Source organism: Martes martes (genome assembly GCF_963455335.1).
Source record: "Martes martes genome assembly, chromosome: 10".
Lineage (NCBI taxonomy): Eukaryota > Metazoa > Chordata > Mammalia > Carnivora > Mustelidae > Martes > Martes martes.
Genome location: NC_137898.1, coordinates 64,638,804 through 64,665,751, shown reverse-complemented (window position 1 = coordinate 64,665,751; position 26,948 = coordinate 64,638,804).

The following is a 26,948-nucleotide window of genomic DNA, read 5'->3' as shown; positions in this document are numbered from 1 at the left end:
AACTATAAACGTCTTTCCAAGTCCAGGGTTAGGCAAGTCACCACTTGCTTTGCTTTCGATCTGAAGGGACATGTGCCTGTTCCTGCCATTCCTGTTCCGCTCTCAGATTGGGAAATGTAATCAGAAAGGGGATGGAATGCTGGCCAGTGCCAGCCCCCTGTTTGCCTGAAGACACATGCAAAGCTCTCCTCTTTTCTTACTCTATGGATATATGTAAATGTCTGAAGATCCACTGTTATCCAGAGGGGAAGCCCATCTCTGGGGTAGCTTCTGGAAAGGGCTGCCTTCATTTGCGAGGGTAGCGCCCCCTGCAGACAGCAATGGACACTGATCGGGATCTTAGGGCTCTACTGCGTGCACTACATGTCTGGGCATTATAATAATGTCTTATCTCCATGGCTGTAAAGAATAAGCTGTCTTTGACCCAGTCTTGGGTAATTATTTCAGGGGAAAGTCAAATATCCTGACTTAAACATCTGACTCATTCTTTTACAATAATTTTCCTTTTTTTTTAATTTTTTTTTCTTCTAAATTTTCATTTCAATTCTAGTTAGTTAACATATAATGTAATATTGGTTTCAGGAGTAGAATTTCGTGATTCCTCACTTATATACAACACCTGTGCTCATCATAGCAAGTGCCTCCTTAATGCCCATCACCCATTTAGCCCATCACCCACCCACCTCCCTCCATCAACCCTCAGCTTTTTCTCTATTGCCAAGAGTCTCTTCTGGTTTGCTTCCCTCTCCTACCCACCCATATGTTCAACTGCTTTGTTCCCTAAATTCCACATATGAGTGAAATCATATGGTATTTGTCTTTTTCTGACTGACTTATTTCACTTAGGATAATACTCTTTAGTCCCATATGTGTTGTTGCAAATGGCAAGATTTCATTCTTTTGGATGGCTCTGTAATATTCCATTATACGTATATACCACATTTTCTTTATCCCTTCATCAATCAATGGACACTTGGGCTCTTTCCATAGTTGGGCTATTGTTAATAATGTTGATGATGTTGATTGCTGATAATGCCATGCTGATGTAAACATCTGGGAGCATATATCCCTTTGAATCTGTATTTTTGTATCCTTTGGGTAAATACCTCATAGTGCATTTGCTGGGTCATAGGCAGATCTATTTTTAACATTTTGAGGAAACTCCATACTGTTTTCCAGAGTGGCTACACCAATTTGCATTCCCACCAACAGTGTGAGAGTGTTCCCTCTTCTATAATAATTTCCTAATCAAAAATGATGATTGGTGGGAAAAAATTACCAGGACGGGGTCCCAGATTCACAGAGATGTTCAAAAACCAGAACTGAGGAAAAGATTTCCCCTTCAACTCACTTGACTCTATGCCTTGCCCCATGCTTTCAATATCCATAAGAGTTGGAATGGCCTTCCAGACAGATGCGGTTCTCAATGATATCTTTACAAATATCACATTGAGAAATCTGATACTTGCAAGGATGTAATGTTAAAAGGAAATCATGGAATTGCCAAACCTTCTAGGGCCCTTCCCCAAGGTTTTGGCAGTTGGATCCCATATTTTCCCTCTTACCCCCTGTCTTAGACACCTTTGCCTATCTGACTAGCAGAGTTAAAACGTTTCTTTTCTTTAGACAGTCCTGCCAGCTTCCCTAGGAAAGCCTACTTAGGAGGTGTCTACGTTGGCCATTGACATGATTTCCTACTACAGGGGAAAAAAAGAAAGTTCCTTTCTTCTCACACACGGATTTGCACTTAAAAATGGGCTGCATGCAACTGTAACATCATTTCATCCCATCTAATTAATGGCTATCATGGGTAAAGTAGAGCATTATGCTTAGAATTCTATGCATAGAATAATTGCTTCAGATATATGTACCGAATGTTACTGATACATACAGTAATGGGAGTTTTGACAATACTGTGCTTTTAAAGCCTTTTAAGAATGCCATGGGCATGTCTAAAATAAAAGCAGTGTGAAATGAGAAGTTTAAAATGCTACTATGGGTATAAAAAAAAGCTCAGCTATAACCCTTGTCCATAGTGGATATAATATTAGCTTGATCCTCATCCTGCTCTGTAACCTTAACTAGATTTGTTTTTTCATCTCAAAATATATTTATTAAGCATATGCTGGGAATTAAGCATACAGTAGTCAATAAGACAGGCACTTGCCCTCCTGAAGTTGTAGAACTGCATGGAAAACTGATACCGAATAAGCCACTGCTGATAATTCTGAGTGTTGTTTAAAAAAAAAAAAAAAAAGGTGAAGCACAACAGTCAGGTTTGAAAATTCTCTTTTTTGGGTCTGTTAAAATATCATCCTCTAAGCATATGCTTCTCCTCTGCCTAAAATGTCCTGCCCGGCTTCCCTGGAAAGGGAATCTTTCAGACAAATGTCATGTTGTCTCATGTATTCCCTGACCCCTACAGGCGGAATTAGGGGCTTTTCTGTGTTGTGTTCCCAGAATGTAATCCAAGCCCTTCATTAAGAAGCTGTTTTGTGTCTTTCAAGGGCTCTAGGCCTGAAGTCAGGTTATTTGCATTTGAATCAGAGCCCTACCCCTTACTAGTTATGTCCTAAAGAATTAAGACTTGCCTAGCCTCTGGCCTCACTTTCTCCATCTCTGAAATGGAAATTTATAAGGCATGCCCCCCTTAGGGTTGTTGAGAGGACTGAATGAATGAATCTTATAAACAACACTTAAAAGAATGCTTGGCATGTAGCAAGTGCTTACTAAGCGTTGATTCTCTCTATAACAGCAGTAATGAATACTTTACATTGAGACTCCTTAACACACCTGTCTTCCTCACTAGACCATTAAATTCTTGGATTTGAGGGGCCTTGATTCATTCATCCCTCCATTTCTAGTACTTAGCGCAGGGTCTGACACATGGTAGGTGCCCAGGCAGTGTTTGCTACATGAGTGGAAGAGTGGTAAGTCCCCCTAAACATGATGCCCAGAGTCCAGATCAAGGAAATCAAGGTCAAAGGCCTTCAAGGAACTTGACTATGCCCCTATATACAATTTTGGTGTGTTTCTTGGTGAAGGACGAGCAAGCAAAAATAAGTATCTTCCAAACAATCTCTTGATGTGCTCCTTGGCTCTTTTATTTAAATACATGCTATCTTTGGGTTCCTTGGACACCACAGAAAATAACTGACATTTCTTTAGACTCAGCCATCACATTTTTTGAATGAGAAAACAATATCATGTCTCTCTCTCTCTCTCTTTTTTTTTTAATTACGCCAAGTCACATGCAGGAGCGGTCTGCCACACAATGCAATTTCACTTTGTCAAGTGTCTCTCATCACAAGCTGCATCCCTGGCATTCAAGTTAAATAATAAATAATACAGTGTGAGGTGTATTGTTTGGAGGGGATGGGGAGGAAGGGAGTTGAGGGACCGAGACAAAAGAGGAAGGCTATGAGAACTTGGAATCAGATTTTCAAGGGCCTCCAGCTCTTCTTCCAGCTCTGATTGTTGGGGAATGTTTCGGACAGAATGACTGGAGAGGGGATGGTGCTATAGAAACCCATTAGAAAATGGCTTTGAGGGGCGCCTGGGTGGCTCAGTGGGTTAAGCTGCTGCCTTCGGTTCAGGTCATGATCCCAGGGTACCGGGATCGAGCCCCGCATCGGGCTGTCTGCACAGCAGTGAGCCTGCTTCCCTCTCTCTCTCTCTGCCTGCCTCTCTGCCTACTTGTGATCTGTCTGTCAAGTAAATAAATAAAATCTTTAAAAAAAAAAAAAAGAAAAAGGCTTTGATTTCATGGTGACCACACAGTTGCACCATATTTGTCATGCCACTTTGATATGCTCTTTCGTGCAGGGCTCCCCCTATTTGGAAGGACACGTCTCAAGAGACAAAATGCTGCCAGCCTCTGCATTGTCCCGAGAGAATCAAAACAGCCACTAGGGACTTCTGATGGGCACTGTGGAGTCACCCAGGTCCCAGAGTCAGAGGATGAGAGGGCTGAGCTCACGATAATGAGAAGCACACTTACTGATGCTCACTGTGGACAGGCATTATTGGAAGTGCTTCACGCCATCTAGTCCAGGGGTCAGCACTTGGGAGCCTGTTTTTATACAGCCTGAGAGCTAAGAGTGTGCACACTTTTAAAAAGATTGTAAGACAAACAAACAAACAAAAAACCAAAAAGCAATAAGCACAAGAATATGCAACAGAGCTGAAAATAGATACTCATTGGTCTTTTAAATAAAAGTCCACTGACCCCAGCTCTGTCTCATTAATACAGTCAGTGCGATAATATGAGCATTTATTTTCCCCTTTCTGTAATTTGGACACTGCATCTTAGAAAGGATGAGTACCACTAACCTGCCATTGCCCAGCTACCCACAGCAACCACTACACAGGAAATACCAAAGAAACACCAGACAGGGCTTTGAAGACGACATAGATGGGTGATAGGGGCCTGCTGGGGCTGCGACAATGCAGAGGGCACATGCCCTTTTAAAAGGACAGCCACAAGGCAGTTGAGGCCAATAGTGGCTCTTCGGGAATGTGTGACCCTTCCTGCCAATTTTCTGATCTTTCAAGAAAAGCCAGGAAACCAGATTTTCTGCAAAAGCTTCTTAGTTTTAAAGGCTGGCAACTGATTCAACATTTTCAGAATGCTGTAAGGATCAAGCAGAACATGCCTGTGGGCTGAATACAGCCCAAGAGCCCGCGGTTTGAAACCTCCACATATTCTTTTGAGTTCGTGTGGTCCAACTCCTTCACTTGACACTTCACATTCAGTCCAACTCCTACACTTCACAGAGAAGACTGAGAATGAGAGGAAGGGTGAGTCTTTCCCCTTATTTTTGTAGTTTTGGAAACAATCAGAGAGGGTGACTGAAAAGTCCAAGGTCACACAGCTAAGTAGAGACAGAGGTGGGTCTCCAATCTCAGACCCCAGTCTTTTCTTTTAAATTTAATTAATTTATTTATTTTTTAAGATTTTATTTATTTATTTGACAGAGATCACACGTAGGCAGAGAGGCAGAGAGAGAGGAAGGGAAGAAGGCTCCCTGCTGAGCAGAGAGCCCGATGCGGGGCTCGATCCCAGAACCCTGGGATCATGACCCGAGCCGAAGGCAAAGGCTTAACCCACTGAGCCACCCAGGCGGCCCCTCACACCTCAGTCTTACTCCAATATTTTCCCTTGGCCCTCTGATATACTTGAATCTTTTAGATGCCTCCTAATTTCCTTTATGAAGCCTGTGTCCTACGTGGAGCAGGGTTCTAACTGATCCTGAACTCAGGGTCACACGTAGCTAGCTCTGTCTGGCAAGTTAGTGGACCATCACCCCTTCCACCCGAGTTGGAAGCTGGCCTAACTTAGACTCGCTTTCAGAGTAGCGAATTCTAGGATTGCTGAGAGCAGAGGCTAACCAGGGAGAAAGAGACACTGGAGGACAGAAGTTTTATTTCCCTAGGTCAGTAAGCCTACAGGCTGCAGCTGGCAGCTATTTTCACAAGGAACCTGGGAGATTCAGGGCTGCTGCTGGGGATCCAGGCGACTTGGAGTGGGAAGGGAATTCTCCCTATTTCTGTAAGGAACATAGCACAGTACCACTGAGGGTCACTGCCCTTTCCACACCTCGAGGGTCCTGTGTTGCAGAACACCTAGCGACAGTTCCAGATACGGCATGCTCAGGGAAGACCTCAAAAACAGCAGGGACAGTGAGGGGCTACCCTCATGATTTCAAAGCTGGTGGAAAGAAGTGAGCATCTTGCAGCCAAAGCAGTAGAAAGGACTGAGAGTGCTCATGAGACACACCAGGGACTCATGGGGAATGTATATGGCGGGGAGAAATGAGTATCAGGCAGTCCTGCTTCTGCACACACGGGGAAGAAGCAGTGAATTGGGGACCGTTACTGATCGTATGGCCTCTTTTGTCCCTGGGCAGCTGGGTGCCACATGATACAGCTGTCTTAGAAAGACCAGAGTCTGAAGCTTCATTACTTAAAGTTCAACCCCTGGACCAGCAGCATAGGGGTCACCTGGGAGCTTGGCAGAAAAGCAGAGTCTCAGCCTGATGCCAAACCTACGAAACTCGAAACGGCCCTGTAACAGATCCCCAGGTGATTTGCGAGCACAATAAAGTTTGAGAAGCTCTGACCTTGGTATTACAAGTAACAGCTCTAGACGGATTGCAGGTTTTAATCTGAGACCAGCCGGATCTTTGTTGTGTGATATTGAACAAGTGATTAAACGTCTCCACCCCTCTATTTGCTCATTTCTAAAATGGAGATAATAATGCTACATTTTTATAAGCTTGTCGTCATGTTTAACTGAGATACCATGCAAAGTACAGTGATTAATGCATATACATTCTTAGGAAAATTAGTTATTGTCATTACCGTTATTACTTCTAGAAGCCAGAACTTGTCACCAAAGCATTTGTAAAAGAGCCTTGTCTAGTTCCCTGTGCAATACTGTCTCCCTCAATAGCCCAACGAAATTTGCTCCCACCCCCAACACAGCCTGCCAGTAACCATAATATAAAAAAACAGAGCTGATATTCTTCAAAGGACTAGGAGCCAAAAACACAGACCAGATAGCTTCCCAGGTATCCTCACTACACCCACACTACACTGCTTTTCAATAGCAGCTAATAGCAGGTACCATTAGCTGCTATTGAAAAGTGAGGAAAGTCAGACTCCCAAATTCTTGTAGGGCCCTGCATGTGGACAGCTGAGCCACAGTGCTTCTCCAAGAAGGAGTTCAAGCCCCTGAAGGTGGTTGAATGCCTCTTAAAGTGCTGGCCTTAAAGAAGGGTTTGGACATCTGCTGCCCAAGGAGGGTTTACTATAGGCTTTTACTCCTGTTCCCTCCCCAACACCTACTCAGACAAAACAGAAATGAATAAAAGTCACAAAACACAAAATCACAAAGAAAAAAATAATTGGAGAGGAGACAATAGGATTTGGGATCTATAAAGCAGATGGACAGGAAATAATTGACTTAGGCAGACCCGAGGAAGTAAACCAGAGCTCTCCATGGTGAAAGCCCACAAGCTATTTCATTTCCCTGCAGAGCCCCAGGAAAGCTCAGAAATTGGGAGCTCAGGCACTTCTAAAAGTGAGGGTTCTGGGTGGGGTTGAATGTCTTAAGATTCCCTCCTCCTGTGTCCTCCTTTTCTCCTGATTGCCTGCCTCCTCCTCAGACAAGGAGATAACTGGAGATCTACTGTCCAGAGTGAACTAGTGAATGAGAAGCTGGTTGTGGGGAAAACAGAGCAGCTAAGACTAGATATATTGTGCTGAAAACAGGAACGAAAGGAGTAAATGAAATCTGTATAGAAATAATGAGACTGCCTCCTAATTCCGTTCCCCCATGAAGCTTCTAGAAAATCTTAGCAGCCAGTCTTGCCCTCCTTGGGAAGAGACTAGAAGATTCCTTTCTGGTGAAACTGAGTGGCCCTTGAGAAAAGACTTACAGATACTGTTAAGGAATTAACAACGAATTAGCCAGGTTATCCTACAGGCAAACCCACTAGGCAAGATTTTGCTGTACATGCTAAAATTTCCAATCAGTTTTTCCTTAAATAGACATGGGTAGTCATTGATCATCAATATCTGAGCAAAGCCCTTACAATAAAAAATAAACACAAAAGCAAAATAACATTTTTAAAGCCTCAAAAACATAGGAACAATGCAGGAAACAGTAGAAAATTTTGCAAAATATATCATTAATATCCTTAGGTGGAAAAGAAAGATATGTACATGAAACAAGAACTAGAGGCTTTGTTTAAAGAGAAAAATATCCAAACTACTGAAACAGGTCCTGAAAATTAAAAATATGACAGCAGAAATAAAAATGTCAACAAATGGGTTGGTAGACAAAGCTGAGAAAACCTCCCAGAAAGAACAAAAAGATAAAAATATGAAAGACAGGAATGGGAAGATTAAAAAATTGGAAATGGTCTATGAGCTCCAATATCTGAATAACAGGAGTTTTGGAAATAGAGAATAAGAAAATCAGCAATGAAATATTTTTTAAAAGATTTTATTTATTTATTTGACAGACAGAGATCACAAGTAGGCAGAGAGAGAGGGGAAGAAGCAGGCTCCCTGCTGAGCAGAGAGCCCGAAGCGGGGCTCAATCCCAGGACCTTGGGATTATGACCTGAGCCAAAGGCAGAGGCTTTAATCCACTGAGCCACCCAGGCGCCCCAGCAATGAAATATTTTTTTAAAGAATTTATTTATTTGTCAGAGAGTGAGAGAGCACAGCAGGGGGAGCAGCAAGCAGACCAGGCAGAGGGAGAAGCAGGCTCCCCCCTGAGCAAGAAGCCTGATGAGGGACTCAATCCCAGGACCCCCAGATCATGACCTGAGCTGAAGGCAGAGGCTTAACCAGCTGAGCCACCCAGGCATCCCAGCAATGAAATTGAACAAATCCCTCAGAGTTTCTGGAGTAAAAGAACCCAGCAACAGTTCAGCACAGTGGAGGAAAAAAGACTCCTGCCACTCATGGTGTGATTTCTGAAGAAATTTTCTGAAGAAAAGAGAAGATCCTAAAAAATTTCAGTGAGTAGTGGAGGCAGGGGGAAGTTCACAAAAACAGGATAAAGAGGCAAAAACAGTGTCAGGTTTCTTAACATTGGGAGCAAAAGGACAATGGAAACATCGGTGTCCTTAAAATTATAGGGAATTTATTTCTAACCTAGAATTCTGTGTCCAGCCAAATAAGAACTCAAGAACTTCACTTCCCACATGCTTTTTCTCAGTGTGAAGGGTAAACAAACAAACAAAAAACAACAACAAAAAAAGGGAAGACAAGGGAAGACACGGAAATCAAAGATATAAATAAATCAAATCAAATTTCCAGAAATACGGTAAAACAAGAGACCCTGAAACAAAAGCCAGCAGCAAGCCTCCAAAGCAACCAGTCCAACTGGAACCATTGAGGAGATGGAAAACTACATTTCTATGACAAAGGAAAGGAAGTAAACAAGTACAAGGAAAGAAAAGAAACTGGCAGATTATGTGATGTATTGGAATGTATCAAAAGAAGAGTTATAATTTGGTGAGAGTTTGGAGATGAAATGGTGACAAGTGCCTAAAACACTAAATAATTCTGGAAAAAAAAAAAAAGCGAGAGAGCCAATTGGTAACTCAAGAGGAAACAAAAATTCACACAAGAAAGAACATCATAGTATGGTACGTGGCTCAGCTGAGAATAATTTTTACACAATCATAATGATGGAAATACTAATGTTTAAGCAAAGATTATGAAGTCAGTATATTGAGAAGATGAGGAAGAGGGAAGTCTATGTAATGAAGAAAAGGACAATTAAGTTATCATCTTCAATAATAGAAGTATGTTGATAATACCTAAGAATTAAAAATCCAGAAATTGCGTAGAAACAAATTATCTAGTAATATGGAAATAAAAACCAGAAGGAACAGTTCAGATAGTTGAAAGTGGCTTCCTCTGGGGAGGAAGACCATCAGGTGGAGTAAAGGGGTGAATGGGAAGGCAGGTGACTGCTGTTTTGCATTAAAATCCTTTTAGAATACTTGACTTTTAAAGTTATGTTAATGAATTACTTTGATTAAAAATAAAAATTACATTGAACGATAAGTTCTGGCATTTTTTGGGCCTCCAAACCTCATGCTACAGAAAGAAGGTTCTGAGGATAACATTCTAAGCAACAGAGAGGACACTGTAGGATCTTCTTGTCTTACTATAAAACAAAGGTATAATAACAATCACCCAGAGCCAGGTATTATGCAGGAGAGAGAACACTGAACAAGAAGTTGATAGTTCTGGGGCGCCTGGGTGGCTCACTCAGTTAAGTGTCTGACTCTTGATCTCAGCTCAGATCTTAATCTCAGGGTTGTGAGTTCAAGCCCTGCGTTGGGCTCCACACTGGGCATGGAGCCTACTTAAAAAAGAAAAAAGTCAGGAGCCCTGACTTCTAACCTTGATTCCATCATGTGTGATCTTTTTACACCTCTATTTTCTTTTCCTTTAAGACAGTTTTCCTATTCTGACTCCTTCACAATGCTGTGACGATCACAAAAGTTAATGGATGTAAAATGCTTTGTAAATTGTAAAGCACTCCATAGATGTAATAGAATATCATTATTCTACCCACGTATAAGATTGGCAGACATTTTACTCTAATTTATACCATCTGGCTTATTATTTTTTTTTAGCAATTTTTTTTCTTTTAACAAAAATAAAATAGGTTTATTATGGAAATCTTATAAATACTAAAAGGCACAAAAAAAAGACACCAAAAGAAACTAAAAATTACCTTTAATTGCATTATCAAGAAATAATCACTGCTAAGTTCTATATATTTGTTATATACATATGAAATATATTTATGATTTATATATACATAGATTATTTCCCAGCAAAATAAATATTGTGGCTATTTTCACAAATCAGTAAATATTTTTCTATAGCCTCATTTATTATTTGTAATGGAAGAAGGGTGATACAGATAGAGGACTGAAGAAGTTAAGTTAGAAGTAATGGGATAAACACGTAGTGAATTTTCCTTCTTAAAAAGTTTCCTAAACCTGCAAATTTATAAAGGCAATAAATAATACAAACCCAGTAGCAATAAGCAACTTCTAGTAGCAAGATTTTGGTTTCTAACTACCATTTCCCACTAAAAAGAACGAGGGTCCTCCTAAAATGGATGTTCTCAGTTCTGGCATAGCATAGATACAAGATGAGCCTGAAACATCCTATTAGTCCAGGGTGGGTTGGGGGAGGGAGAGAAGGAGGCTATCAAAGACTTGGAAGTGAATAGGAAGATGTTCCCATTGGTCAAAGATAAGGGCAATTTGAACATCAGTATGCACAATCACTAAAATGAATGAAAATACATCAACCATATTTAAATACATGAACTCATAATGACACTTAAAACCAAAACAAATAATGTCTTTGCTTACCTTTGGAGAATGCTAGGGAACCAGATCATTCTTCGGGAACCTGATAAGTAAAAGGAAAGAATCAAACACTTATCCTGCCTGTTTAGTCAGCAAGTAGTTCAAGAGAGGATGTTTTCTTTATAGAAGTATTTCAGTTAAAAGTGAAGAAGGAATGAATATCGATTAAATCCGAATATGACCAGTACAACCTCTAAGTGAGTGCTGAATCTAGTTGATGAGCATCACAGACTACTAACATCACAAAGACAGGTGCAGTACACAATAACATCTAGACAGTCTTACCCAAAAGAATTAACTCTGAATTGGGTCAAGCTTCTAGAACTCACTACCAATTTACAGGAAATACAAGTTATAGAAGAACGGTTAAAACAGAAGAGTGCCTTCAGTAAATTCAGGTTATTGGAAACTCTCTTGGACAAACAACCTTGTCTCTTTAAGAAGTAATGTATAAGTGGGGACAAAAATAAATGGAGGAAAGGCTATCAAAAGAGACTTAGTAGCTATACTAACAAAATGCAATTGCTGAAGCTTATTGCATCCTGATGCAAACAAACAAACTGTAAAAATAAAGACTTATGAAACAATCAGGGCAGTTTGAATGGTGACTGGACCATTGGTGGCATTAAGAAATTACTGTTATTTTAGGGGCACCTGGGTGGCTCAGTGGGTTAAAGCCTCTGCCTTCGGCTCAGGTCATGATCCCAGGGTCCTGGGATTGAGCCCCGCATTGGGCTCTCCGCTCAGCAGGGAGCCTGCTTCCCCCTCTCTCTGTATCTGCCTGCCTCTCTGCCTACTTGCGATCTCTGTCTGTCAAATAAATAAATAAAATCTAAAAAAAAATTATTGTTATTTTAAAGTGTAATAATATATTGTGGTTATTTTTTAAAAAATAGTTCATATGTTTTAGAGGTATTGACTAAAATATTTATGGACAAAATGAAATGGTACCTGAAATTTTCTTCAAACTAATAGGCAGTAAGTAGGGAGGAATATAGATAAAACAAGATTGGCCAGGAATTTTATAATCATTGAAATTAGGGCTGCCTGGCTGGCTCAGTTGGTAGAGCATACAACCCTTGATCTCAGGGTCATGAGTTTAAGACCTATGTTGGGTGCAGAGCCTACGTAAAAATAAAATAAAATAAAAAAATAATAATCATTGAAATTAGGTGATGAGTATGATTTATTTACCAAACTTTGTATTTGTCTCATATTTTCTATAATAAGTTAAAGAAAGGTCACAAAAATATGTATTGTAAATTCTTTCCAGTTCATTATTCTTCTCATCATGGTCTATAATGGCTGTATAGCAGTTCATCATAGTATGACGTACCATAATACAATGGATTGTTTACTAATGTGTTGACACTTAGATAGTTTCCAGTTTGTTGCTATTACTACTAACACTGATCAAACATTTTATGTAATTCTTTACATAATTCCATCCATGATTATTTTCTTTTAATTAACTCCCTTAAATGTAGACATAGATTCCTTGGCTGAAAGCTTGACACAATGGAAAGGTTTTGGTTAAATGTGGCTACATTTACCTCTTTACCTCTGCACAACCTCTTTTAGAAAGTTTGTGCCTATATCTACCCATTGGCAGTATAAGGAGAGTAACTATTTTCTGGGCATGTCATACTTCCCTAATACTTTTCTCATTTGATAAGCAAAAAAAAAAAAAAAACTTTAAATATTATTGTATCTAGCATTTCTTGGAGTTACAAGTGAGTTCAATATATATCATATGCCTAGCTCTGTAGTTTTTTAAATTAGCTTTTTATGTGCTCTGCCTACTTTTCTATTGAGATGTCTTTTTTTCTTATAAATTTGTAAAACCTCATTATATATTAAGGATAGTAGCACTTTTTTGTGTATGTTTCAGATACTTCCTCAACATTTTGTTCCTTTGATTCTTGTCTTGGTTTTATAAATATACAAACATTTCCAAAATTTTGTACAGTCAAGTTTTTGACATTTTTCTTTAAAATTTTTTTCCTTTTCCTGTCACACTTAAACATGGCTTCTTTCTTCACCTCCAAAATGTTGTAAATTGTCACCTATTTGCTCCTAGAATTTTCTAATTTCATTTTTTATATTCAGTATGAAAAATTTTAGAGGGATATTGTAATCGATAGGGATCTGACTTTTTTCCCTCCAAAATGATTTGTTGGTTATAATGGCACTGTTAATTGAAAGGTTCATCCTTTCCCAACTGATTTGAATCTTCAACCTCTTATGGGTTGCTTCTTTTTAAGAGTCAACAGACCCGATAGTTATCATATAATTTAATTCCCTTAGTAAAATTTTTGAGTAGCTCATATGGACCTAATCTTAGGTTAAGTGCTTGATACTTACTTAAATGAATATATCATAATCACCATGATCCCTATGATTAAATTCAGATGGTACACCCATATAAGAAAATAGTACGTAATCATAAAAAAGAATGAGGAAGCACTTATTTCCAAGATATATTGTTATATGGAAAAAGTAGTATGCAGGCCAGAATAGTGTTTATTTGGGAATTAACATTAATGCTACTCCTTTTGTCCCACAGGCTGATAAGTCCTAGGAATGTTGGATTATATTCTGATTTGGGAGTAGTAATATACTTTATTTTATAGGACTGTTAGAAGGATTAAATGTATGACTATGTATAAAGCATTAGGTCAGTGTCTGGTATCATAATCATTAGAATCCCCCTATGGAGGCTTGGTAATTTAGTGAAGGCCTTTGTGGTTGCTTTTATGTTTACTTTGTCTGTTACATTCCTGATTACCTCTGGGCAAATGGCCTCTGAACCAATAAACAGTTCTAGTAAAGGTTACAGAGGTCTGAAACTAGGAAAAGGATCTGATTTTGCTTTGTAGAGGACCAGCCTCTGCCACCTGGTCTACCCTGCAGAAGAAAAGGTAGATTCACCTCAAGTGGCAAGGAAGTTTGTTAGGCAAGTAAGAAAAGAGACAAAACAAAAATTAGCAAAAAAGGAGGCCTTGGCTGAGGCTTCCTCTTTCAAAAGAATCACATGGCCTCAAGCATGCAGGAGGAAAGCTTTAGGAGACCCCCCCTTTGGAGGAGACCCTGCCAGCAGCCCTTGGAACAGAAATGTTATGCAAGTGATGTCCCTGATACAACACGTCTCTGCTGTGAAAGCCAGGGCTGACCTCATCAGAGAGGATGCTTCCACCATGGGATTCTGCCACCTAGTCATCTTGGCCACAGCATATGCTGCTATTTTCTGATCAGTGCTTGCCCTGTCGTCTGGGTGCAAATGTCCAGAGAAGAGCACAATCGGAACCATAATGGGCTCCTATGAATCTCAGCTCCACTGCCCGAACTACATGACCTCCAAGGCGGAGAGTAAGCATCAGGAGGGGAGGGAGTAAATTCGTGCAGAATGCCTGTCTTTCACAAGTGCTCATGTATGCACGCTCACGGACCCTCCACCCCTGAAGAAGGATGGAGCCCACATTCATTCACTCACTTCAAAAATATTTATGGAACGATCTCCTCGGTCCAGGCTCTGTGCTAGGTGCTGCAGATCATAACAGTGACCAAGACACTTATGGAGCTGAGTTTGCAACTTATATTGCAAGTTGGGCAGATGTTTAAAGAAAAAGTAGGGGAGCCTGGGTGGCTCAGTAGGTTAAGCCTCTGCCTTTGGCTCAGGTCATGGCTTCAGGGTCCTGGGATCAAGCCCCGCATCGGGCTGTCTGCTCAGCCAAGAGTCTACGTCCCCCCTCCACTCCTCTGCCTGCCTTTCTGCCTATTTGTGATCTCTGTCTGTCAGATAAAATAAATAAAATCTTTAAAAAAATAAAGAAAAAGTAAAATTCGTAAACATGTAATTGCAGCTTGTGAAATATATGATGAAGGAAATAAACAGGATGCAAACATGGAAAGTCATGGGATGACCTGCTCTAGACAAGATTAACCACATCAAATGTACTGCAGGGGTTCATGGAGAGCTCATTTCACTGCCAGTGCCATTAATTTCATCTGTCCATCCATCCGTCCACCCATTCTTCCCTCCATCCATGCATGCATCCATCCATCCTTCCATCCATCCATCCGTCCATCCATCCATCTATCCATCCATCCATCCATCCATGCATTCATTTGTCCATCCAATACAGTATGGTGGCTAAGATCCTGGAATCTGGCTTTGCCATTTATTAATCATTAGGACCCTGGACAAACTGCCTAACTTTTTTATGTTTCAGTTTTCTCACCTATGGAGTAGGGGCAATAATCATATCTACCACATGGTGTTGCTCTAAAATTTAAATGAGATAATGCCCTTTGCTCAGTCCTGGGTAAAATGCTAGCGATTTTGTTACTAGTATCTGTTTCTTCACTCCATGCAGGAATATTTACTAAGAACCCCTAAGTACCAAATACTCTGCTGAACATTGAAGTGAAGGTGGGGAAAGAGAAAGATGCAACTATTTTTCCAAAGGAGAAGATGTGTGGGAGACCAAGCAGAGGCTTTCTCCTTCTCTAGCAGACAGTGTAACCCCCAAATACTAGCACTGAATTCCCTCAAGACAGAAAGCCAGCTCACAGGTTAGATAAACCTCCCAGAAAGCTCACAGGTTAAACTGAGTTACCTCCCAGAGAATAACACCTAGCCTCACCCCCCTTGGCTTTTAAAAATGGGGTTTTTCTGGGAAAGTCACGGTCCTGGAATTCTGGAGAATGGGGTCCCTTCAGATTCTGTTGAGCTAGAAGTACACACACCCCAGTTTATTCACCCTCCTTCCCAAGTAACCTTGAGGAGTTGATAACAGAACTCACATGTGAAGGGTCAGAGTCACATAGAGGGGTTTCCAAGAATGTCTCCCATTCTTTCCTTAGTTCTAGCAACTTCTCTGAGTCTCTGGGTCCCTGTTGCTTCTATGCAAACTGGAAGTAACAGGAAGGATCCTAGTGGGAAGGGGGACGGGGGTGTAAGGTTTGAGTGAATTAACAGATGTGGAAGGCCTTTGAAAAGGTGAAGGGCTCTGCTTGCATAAGGTATCATTATTAGGTTGGGGAACCTGTGCACATAGTAAACATTTCTGTGAGTTGAAAATCACAAATGTTGACGGAACCTTACCAGGGAGCCATTTACAGCAACCTTTCCAAAGAATGAGAACATCCGCGGGCTGGCACTTTTCTTGCCCTCTAATTGTGAACGTTTGATGGCGCTTATCAGTGGGTGTTCCAATCCTATGTAACCTGTTTGTGTATTTGATGTGTATCAGATGCCAGGCATGAAGCACTGCCCCTTGCCCCCACGTGTCTCCTTGCCTGAAGTACCTGCTTTTTGAAACAATTTTACAGTAACTGCTGGACTATGAAGAGAAGAGGTTTTGCAAATAAATACATTTCATAATTAAAACTTGCCCTTTCAAGGCTCACACTTTCTTGGCCCCACTATAGGTTTTCTTTTCCTGGTAACATAGCATAGAATCAATAAGGGCAATGCAAGCGTCTTTAATATATACAGTTTCAACAGCTCTAATAACATATCTGCCTGCATGAGAAAGAACACCTTCTCCCCCTCTTCAGCCCAGCTGATAATTTACCCTGATTTGTTAAATGCCCTCTTATTTCACTCTCAGAGATAAAGCTTAAAAGGCAGTTAGTCTTCAGGGGGAGTAGGAAGGGTGGATTAAAAAGGGATAGTGTAGAAGAGGGGGTGGTCACAGCCATTTTTAAAAAAATTTTTATTATGAAAGTAATGAATGTCATTGTGGGAAAGTTAGAAAGTGCCCAAAAAGCTTGAAGGAGAAAATATATATTACTCATAATCCTATCACCCAGAGGCAACCACTGGCATGTTTTTGGTAGGTTTTTTTTTTCCCCCCAGATTTTTCTCCAGGAAGATTTTGTGCAGTTAACAATTTTGAAATCTGCTTTTTAAAAATTTTACATGATAGCAGTGGCATTTTTCCATGGCCTGAGAAACTCTGCAAAGAAGAACAACTTTAGAGTGGCTAGATAATCTGACAAGGCTGTCCTCCAACTTACTCATATCTTATTTTTTTAAAAGATTTCATTTATTTATTTGACTGACAGAGATCACAAGTAGGCAGAGAGGCAGGCAGAGAGAGAGGAGGAAGCAGGCTCTCCGCTGAGCAGAGAGCCTGATGCAGGTCCCGATCCCAGGACCCCGGGATCATGACCTGAGCAAAAGGCAGAGGCTTTAACTCACTGAGCCACCCAGGCGTCCCCAGCTTACTTATATCTTACTTGACAATTTAAGGTGTTTCAATTTTTCCCCCATTATTACAAATGATATACTACTCTTAATCTAATCTATTGGTTTTGTTTATTTGTTTGTTGTTTGTTTTTCTGGGTGATACCTGGAGCTGGCCGTTTGGAGAGTCTTAGGCCAAATTTTATAGCTGGGTTTCCTGTGGCACAGAGCAGTTGTGCTGGAGAATATCAGCCTAGCTACCGCATGGTAACAGCTGACCTTACCCTCCCCTCTAAATCTCCACTTCCTCCTGAATGCTCTTGACATGGAAGTGAATAGTGCTACCCTCTGCCCAAATACCCAAGCTTGAGAATTAGGAGTCACTTTGGACTTCTCCTTGCCCACCCCCATTCAGCCAGTCACCAGAATCGGTTCATTTTACACCCTGATCTCTCTTAAATCTCTCCTCCCTTCTCCACCCTCACCGCAATTGCCTGAGTTTACCTACGTGACCTAATTCAGCATCTCTGGTCTTCTCTGGCCTTTAATCTACTTCTTTACACTGCTGCCAGTGTAAAGTACTTAAGATCACATGCCTCCTCTACTTAAAAGTCTTTCATTAAGTCTCTGCTCCTCATCCCCACTATACCTGAGCTTTCAAGATGTTTGAGTTCCTTAGCTTCATTCGAGCCCCTTCAAAATCCAACCTGATCTACTTGTCTAGACTGTCCCAGACACTCCCTTCATGTGCCAACTCTGAGGCCATAATCTGCCTCATGCTTTTGTCCATGTCCCTGTACGGTTACCTCTATTTAAAAAGCACCTCCTTTCCCTTGTGGTCTAGCTGACTTTCTTGCCTTCACAATTCAACTTGAATGCTACCTCCTAGAGGAAGTTTTCTCTTACCCACAGGGATTTGGTTGGGAGCCTTCTGTGCTCACACTGTGCCTATTCCTTAGGCAGAAACCCACCATACTGTGCCTCTCTTGAAGGCAGGGATTTCTTCATCTTTTTAAACCTCAAAATACTTCAGTTGTATAGGTCTTAAAAACAAGGAAAGTCTTCTGCATAAAAAGAGTAAGTATCAAGATCAAGAAATAAACATTGTCCTATTAATGTCCCAATCCAGGACCATGTGTTACATTTATCGTCATGACAGCTAAGACATTTCTTCAATCTAGAACTGTTGCAGAGTCTCTCGCTTACCTGATTTTGGTGTTTGTGAAGAGTACGTGACAATTATTTCCTTGAATGATCCTCAACTTGGGTGTGTCTGATGTTTCTTCATGATTAGATTCAGGGCGAGGAATACCACAGAAGTGAGGTTCTTCTGTCCCTCTCAGTGTGCCACATCAGGAGGCACACGACGTCTACCTATCACATTTCCAGTGATACTGACTTATTCATTACTTCAGGCAGAGTTGGCCAGGCTTTTGAACTGTGAAGTTACTGTTTTGCCTTTGAAATTAATCAAAGATACTTTGAGAGGATGCAAGCTATCTTGTTTCCCATCATACTTTCCCCTGCTACTTTTAGCTTGGGACTGTTTTTCCATCAGTCGAATGAAGTACACAGAATGAACAGTGGATTCCAAAATTTTCATTCAAGGATTCCTTTCTTATCCCCTCTGCCATGGACCTCATGTATTGAAAGATTCTGTCCACCAAACAAATGATATTTCTCAAGGTATATGTGACTCATTTCCCAATTGCCCATTCATCAGACATGTCCATCGCTCTGTAGGCTCACAAAGGCAAGGCTTGCTTGCCTCACTGCTGGATGCCCACAGCCCACCACAGTGCCAGTGACAGAGTCAACAGATATTTGTCAAAGGACTGACTCTAACTGTCCATCATAGCTTATGGAAAGCATTTGATATCTGTAGTGAGGATGTGAAGTTGATAAATGCTATCCAAAGGCAGAGACTTGACATTTTAGTTAGTCTCAGAGGCTTTGTCACTGGTCAGTGTTCAGTTATGAAGATTTTAAAAATAGATTGGACAGAGTGCATGAAAACCCCCCATCCACTCCTACCTCTGTCCAGGAAGCTCTGGGAAGCCTTAGTCAGGAGATGTTGAAGGGGCATTCCAGCACCCCAAGTTTGTAATCTCTGCAATGCCTCTGAAATCAGCTGGCTAGACAATCTCCTATTCATACAACAGAGTTTTTCAAATATCCTAGACCTTGCTTCACATTTCTATAACCTTATATTGTCCCATTGCCTCCTTCATTGCACACTTTAGACTCTGGTGATACAATGTAGGGGAAGATCATAAAGGGAGTTTTTTTTTTTAATTGTGGAGGGAGGAGAAAGGAAGTCATATTGTTTGAACTTCTATATGCCCAGTGCTTTCTTTTCTTTGTTGCCTCTTTTGCCCCTCACCATAAGGGGTGAGGTAGGTATAATTATCCGTTTTACAGAGGGGAAACCTGAGGCAGGGGTAGAGATAATGATTTGCACGAAGACATACAGCTGGCAGGCAGCAGGGCTGCTGTGGGATTTTCTTGTCTCTCTCCAAAGCCCTTGCAAGTTGCCGCAGCACCAGGCATCCTCTCCCATCCCGTGAAAATGCCCTTCTCGAAATGTGCTGGCGATCACAGTCCAGAAATGCGAAGGACAAATCTCTTCGACCACGTTCTCTGCAGTTATTTTTTAAATGATTGTTATCACGACTGAGTAGCTGTTACCATGGTTTTAGGGAAGTTGTCCGAGGGAGGGCCTTTCTTTGGGCATCTTGTGAGCCTGAGGAACGAACTCAAGTTCTCAGCTCTTAATTACCTCTGACTGTGCTGCAGCAGCCATGGGAGAGGGGCTGTCCCTGGAAAAGTGTTGAGGGTGTGAAATAACATCAGGGGGTAGGCGGGGAGGGAAGCCACCGGCCCCAGAGAGACCCGGGGACAGGCGAAGAGGGGGAGGGCAGGGACACCGGACAACACCACAGAGACACGGGGGAGACAGCCAAAGCGGGAGGAGAGAGAACAAAAGGCAGGAGGAGAGGAAGTAGGGGAAAGTCGGGACAAGGAAGGAGAAAGTTTGAGAAAGGGACTGAGCGAGCGGAGACGGTAAAAGAAAAGAGCAGACCGAGGAAGATACTGAGCTGAGACAACCAGGAGAATTCGAGAAAGAATAAGCAGTAAAAAGGAGCGAAGATGGAGAAAGGAGCGGACTGAAAGGAGGGAAGGGGGAGCGAGGAAGCCATCGGGGAGAAAACAGAGACTGGGGCGAGCGGAGAGGCGGCGAGGGGCCCCCGGAGGGCGCGCGTCACCTGCGTGGCGCCCCCCCGCGCCGTGGTGCGGCCCTGCTCGCAGCGCCTGTGCGCCGCGGCTCGCCCAGCCTCGCAGGATTGGCTCCCGCCTCCCATTCATGTAACCTGCGTGTGCGTGTGAGTGTGTGTGTGCGTGTGTGTGTGTGTGTCTCTCGCTCGCCCTCTCTGTCTGTGTGTAAGAGAGCGAGGGTGGGGGACGGAGGCAGGCAGGCGAGCAGGCTGGGAGGGGAAGAAGAGGAGGGAAGCTATTAAACACACACTCACACACACGCGCGCGCACACACCCGCTCCAACCCCCCAGAAGCCTCGGGATTGCAGCTGTTTCATGTGGGGCAGCAGTGCTGGCAGGGACGCCGGCCGGGAGCGGCCGGGAGCGGGAGCCGGGCGTGCGCGCGCGGCTGGAGGCTCGCTGGGGCTCCGCTCCCCTCGGGAGCTATTGTTGGTCTCGCTGGAGCTGAGCGCAGAGCCGGGACCCGCTCCTTCCTGGGCGCCCTGCTCGGGCTCGCCGAGCCGAGGAGCCGCGCCGCCGAGAGCCAGAGGAGCCACCGGCGCGGCGCCGAGCCTCCCTGCCGCCGTCCTCCCCGCTTTCCCGGCGGTGGCAGCCTGCAGCCACGGTAAGGCGGCGCGCTCCGCTCTATGGAAAAGCGCCTTGGGGACCGCGGCGGCGTCTCGCCGGCTCCCTCGCCCCTATTCGCTCGTTGGCCGTGGCGGGGTCGGGGCGGCTGGTACGGACGCCCAGGGCTCCCGGAGACGCTCTCCTGCTCCCTCGGCCCGCACTGAGGGAGGTAGGGAGGGAGCCTGGGTGGGAGGCTGCCGGCGAGGCGAACTAGTCTGGAGCCCGAGCCTCCGTCGCCGCAGCCCCCGGAGCCCGCCGCGGACTAGTCTGAAAGCTAAGCTAAGGTTAGGGGAGAGTAGGAAGGTGGGCGCGGGTCCGGGACTCGGGACTGCGGGTGGGAGGGAGGCGGTGCGCCCGGGTTCGTCTTCAACCCGGGGATCTCCTTCCCCGCCCTGGCCCCAGCGTCCGCAGCCCCTCTGCAGACCAGCCTACTCCTGGGCCCCGGCGGGCGCTGGAGGAGCCTGGGAGGCGGCGCCGGGCTCTGGCGGCTGCAGCCGGTCCTGCGGGGCTAGCACCGGCTGCAGCGGCCCCGCGTGCGCCGCGGTTGAAGCGGAGGAACAGGAGAGCGACCCCAGCCCCGCGCCCTCTGCAGCCCGCGAGGCGCTCGCCTCTCCTCGCCCGCCGCCCTGCAGCGGTGCTGACGTTCCCTTCCCAGCGAGTGGAGGCTGCAGCCGCGGGTGGACGCTCGGAGCGCTCCTGGGTGTGAGTGTGGATGTGTGTGTGTGTGTGTGTGTGTATGTGTGTGACTACTCGCACCCCCACCCCCAGTTTGGAGAAATTTGCTCTGGGTTGAAATGTGATCACCGAGCCCCGTCATTTTCCTCGCGTTTTAAAAATGCAGTCTCTTGAAGGAAGCAGACGTGAAGGTGGTATAGGAGTGTGGGGTGTGTGTGTGTGTGTGTGTGTGTGTGTGTGTGTGTACGCGCAGCGAGGGAATACACAGCCAATTACTGGGGGCGAGGGAAGGTTCAACTGGTGAGTCCTCTCCTTGGCTGTGTGGTAGGGTGGGCTCTGCTGGCCGCTGCCCGCCCCTTCTCGGCCCTATCCCCACCTAGGCGAGGTTGGAAAGTACTGGAAATTCAACTGCGTGGTCTCTAACTTTGGAAGTTGTCTCCCCTTTCATGGCGACAGGTTAAGGCGATTTGTGCACCTTGGTTCAAGTGTACGAGGATATTATTACTCGGTTGGGTAATAGGAATCCTCTTTAGAACCGCGCCAACCCCCGCCCCCCCGCCGCCCCGGCTCTCTGTACCCCCGCCCCCCACCCGCCCAGGCCTGGCGAGGTTTGTAGAGATGCAGTTATCCATAAGACACCAGTGCAGCGAAAGGGGCGCATTGGGGCAGCCTGGGTTTTGGTAAATCCTGCCTGCACCCTTGGTTTTTGACTAATCCACGAGATCGCCTTGCTGCTTTGTGGAAGGCGGCGGCAGGGCACGCTTGGGATTGGAGCGCGGGGGCGAGAGGGTGCCCAAGTGCTGAGCTGTGCGACCGTGCACGCAAGATCTGCCGTACGGCATCGCGGGCAATTATATAAACTGGCTCAGTGATTACCCAGAACCGTGATGCGAAATTCTCGGTTCGTGAAAGACAAGCCTGAAAGTTTGCGGGCTTGGGGAATGTAAGTACTGGGGCGCACCCATCCCGGGACCGGAGGGCAGGGAGACGCCTGGCACCATGGCACCCACTTCCATGATCGACGTTGCGTGCTGATGCTACTGTCCCCAAAGAACCGGTTATTGAGACGGGAATAGGGTAGAGACTCTGGAATTGATCAAAGAGAAAAAGCCGCGAACTCCAGGGTTCGTGGAGTCCCCGGAGCCCGAACCTGTCTCGGGTTGTTGGGAGGCCTTGCAGGGGATGCTCTTCCAGGAAACTAACTTTGCGTACTGGGCAACCCCCAAGTCTCGCTTCTCTGCCTCTCAGATCTCCTCCAACCCATCTTCACACCCAGTGTCCTTCACGTGTTTAGAAACCTGCCTGCGCTCTCTGGTCCACCTTGGAGATGCCAAGCATGCCAGCCATCTAGGCCTACGCTGGCGGGGGGTTAGGAGGGAGAGTGCTGGTTTCTGTCAGGGTTGGCCACCATTAGGTACCCATTCCTGGTTTCCTGGGCTAGCGGGGCGTTAATGGGATAGGATGGGGATGAGTGCAGACTACAGCTTCCGCCCCCTCGCTTCTCTCCTACGCGGACCGCGGTTTGCTTCTGTTGCGTTTATTCTCCTCTCCCTGCTTCCCATAGCTGCCGCAGCCTGTAGCATGTTGATGGTCTTTGATAGAGAAACCACAGTAGTGGAGTGCTTTTAAATCTTTTTTTTTTTTCTTTCGCCTGTAGAGGAATAAACCACCCCAGACCTGACAGAGGCGTGCGGAACGCTTAAGTCTGAGGCACAGTGGCCCTGAACTGCCTACCCCCCGCAGGCAGGAGGTGGTGGTGTGCTTGAGTGGAGGGCAGGGTTTTGTTTTTGCCACATTCCACGGCCCTCAAACCCCGCATCCCCTCCCCCTGAAATCCCGGGTCTGAGTGTGTTCCGCGCTGTAAAATAATTCCTCCCTTCGCAGACCTGTGGGGCCTTTCGGATTTCCTGCCGCTGCCATGATCCTTAACAATGCGATTACAAAGCTCGTGCTCGGCTGGGGAAAATCCCCAGGTGCCGGCCAGCCGCGCCTTGACCTTGCTGAAGGCGCCTTTAACCCGGCTGCCTGAGAGGCTGCGGGCCGGCCGCGAGGATCCGGGAAGGAGGAGGGCGCCCCGGAGGGGCTGTGCTTGCTCGGGACGGGGCGGGAATCCGGTCGCAGCGGGGCGGTAGCGGGGAGGGGACGGGTTCGGCGGCAACCTGTTTCCCCGCTCCCTCCCGCTCCACGGCCTCCGCGCCGTTCGGGCGCCTCCGTCTTCTCCACTGGCCTCTCGCCGCCACCCCCAAACGTCCCCCACCCCCACCCCCGGCGTCCCGGGTCGGCTGCGCGGGCCAAGGCCCTCTCGCGCTCTTGGTCGTCGTCTGCCGGGTGTCCCCGGCTTCCGGCTCCTCTACCGGCCGAGCCGCGCCGCAGTCCGCTCGAGCGGGGCCCCCGGGTGGGCGGGGCCTGCGCGGGAAACCCGAGCCCAGACCGCGGCGTTCCGGCGGGGTGCTAGCGGGAGAGCCGCGCCGCGCGACGTCCCGGTCCGGCCGCGCTGCTCTCTCCCTGCCTGGCCCCATCCTCCGCCCTCCGGCGCGCTTTCGGGCGCTCCGCAGCTCAGCTCTGCCCCGGAGCTCTCCTCGCCAAAGTTAGGAGGGATGTTTTCACAGGTGGTGGTGAAAGCAAGTTTGTGTGTACGTGTACGCGCGCGCGCGCGCGTGTGTGTGCGTATGCGCGCGCGCGTGTGTGGGAGAGAGCGTGAGCGAGCCTGGAGGGGGGTGTGCGGCGAGGCCAGACATCGAGCAAAAATGGGATTCCCCTCCTTGTGGGCGTTATAAGAGAATGATGGGAAAGAATCTGTTTTCTCTGGTGAGGGTGATGATGGGAGTTCTTCCACCTAGTGGAACTGGACCAGTTTGAGCTGATTTCCCGGGGCGAACGAGCGTCGCCTGTCAGAGGCTCCTTGTGAATGTCGCGGAAGTGAACGCCCCCACGTTCTCCAGGCAAAACTTAGGAAGGAGATGTTCCTATAGCATTAGGGTCGTAATTCAGGGAAGGTTTTATTCCCAGCATGTATCTTTAAGTGAGCGGGGGCAGAGCGCAGGTTGGCGTGTGAATTCACGGTCTTCTGAGGGTGGGGAAGTTGTCAGGGATGGAAAGGTTCGGTTTTCGAGATTTTTCAGAATTATCTGCCAGCTTCCTGTGTTCATCCAGGCCTCTTGGGGGGGTGGGGGTAGAAAGGGGCCAGCAAGTCAATGAACTATCCTAATGGACTTTGGTGGGAAGTAGGGTCAGCCTTGCTCATTGCGGGGGGTGGGGAGCAGGGGCGGTGGAACCAGTGTTCAGCCTTAAGAATCATCATCAGAGGGCAGTTCTACAGCGAAGGGAATAATCTGGAATATGAGATAGTGAGCTTCCCACTGAACGGGTGTTGCAGTGGAAGACTGGGTATTACAGTACTGGAGGATTTGGACCTCCCAAGAGATCTCTCTGTTGTATAACCTCTAACCCTGTCTGATTTTGTGGGAGTCAGTTGATGGAAAGTGACTTTAAGTTCTTTATTTACTAGGTGGAAATCATGGCGATGCGGCCTCCTTTGGTACTTCAGTTTGCTTTCCTATAAATGGGAAGATATTCTCTAGTTTACAACAAAGTAAGGATTAATGTCACAAAACCTCACAGATGATCATTCCCTTCCACTTTCTTCATCCCTTTCCAACACTGCGCATTTGTTGGGTGGGGGTTGGGCAGGAAAAATCAACAGCCCCAAACGAACCAGCAACATTGCATCCATGGTCTATTTAAAAACAGCTCAAGTGCTTGAAACAAAAATATCTTCTCTTTTCTTAGAAAAGTCATTTCCAGTTTTGTTAGAATTTCTCCCTCATTGAGTCCTTTTTTATGGCAGAATTACATCCTTGTGCAGATTGGCATGTTACATAACCTGATATTTCCAGATCAAGAGTTAAAAATACGGTTAAGAGGGTGATTAGGAATTTAGGATAAAGACTGTTGGACAGTACAAGCGAGGGACGCAAGGTAAGATGCCCTCTTACACTCTAACTCAAGAGGGGTTGAAGAAAATGAGATTGAATGTCACCTTGTGTAAATCCTCACCTGGGTACTCAGCCTCCCCTGTCTGGTCCCCATAAACCGCTCCTCTGCCTGGACCTCCAGCTGGCCATTGTTCTGTCCCAATACATTCCCCCACATCCATAAATCTCAAAAGGGAAACAAAAGAACAATGGGATTTAAATCACCTCCTTGCAGATTTGATTCTAAGAGCCTAGCTGGGTAAATCAACGTCAGTTCTAGATCTGAGAGACCGATTTTTACCTGCCTTCTTACACGGTTTATCAGTCTGGCTTACTATAGCTGAAAGCTGACTCACTCTATCTTTGTCCTGCACTGACAGACTGCTATGGGGGCCACTTGGAAAGTAACATGTGTCCCAGTTTCCAGGGAGTCCGGCATATGTGGGTCCCTGAACACATAGTTTTCCACAAGAAAAGCTTCTAATGAAACAGTGTAAATGTAGATGTTTTACTCCTCTGTATTTGTTTTGCCAGTTTTTAAAAAAAGATTTTTATTTTATTCTAATTATCAAAGTATCTGTGTTCACTGTAGCAAGGTAAGACAATAGAGAAAAAAGCAGAAGGAAAATAAGTTTCACCACTTTTTGAGTCATAACGTGGGACTTTATGCATGTAAAAAAAATGAGATCATAGTCAAAATGTATTGAGTATGTATTTTCATTTAATGACATCTTTCCATGTTATAATATTTCTCCCTATGGCAGCATATTTAATGGCTGCATAGAAGCTCAGTGTTTTAATATGCCATCATTTATTTAACCAGTACTGAAATTTTGACTTTTTGTTTATTTTTAGTTGTTTTTTTAAAAATTAAAACAAAGCTGCAGTAACCACCCTGTGCACACTGTATAATTGTAGTATTTCCTTGAGAAAAATTCCTAGAAAGCAGGATGGCAGGGTCACAGGCATATGCCATGCTAAGACTTCTGTCACACATGAGAAGCAGTAGGCTACACTGTGATTTCTACTTCATCTTTTAAACCAGACATGGCTGTTTACTTTTCAATCCCTTATAGGCTTGGGAGCCTGGGTAGTAGAGGGAGGTAGGGGTGACAATCAAACCTCAAGCAGGGGATTTGCATAACTTTGAGCTGTTCTGCTAAAGTGATAGGCAAATCCTTTTTCGAGAACATTTTTCTTCCCTGGCTGTTTACGAATCATCACTTTCTGTAGCGCTTCAGCCAGCAATGGAGTTGAAATATGTAAATATGTTCCTCTGTATTGTAGGTGGGGCTGGCTCCACAG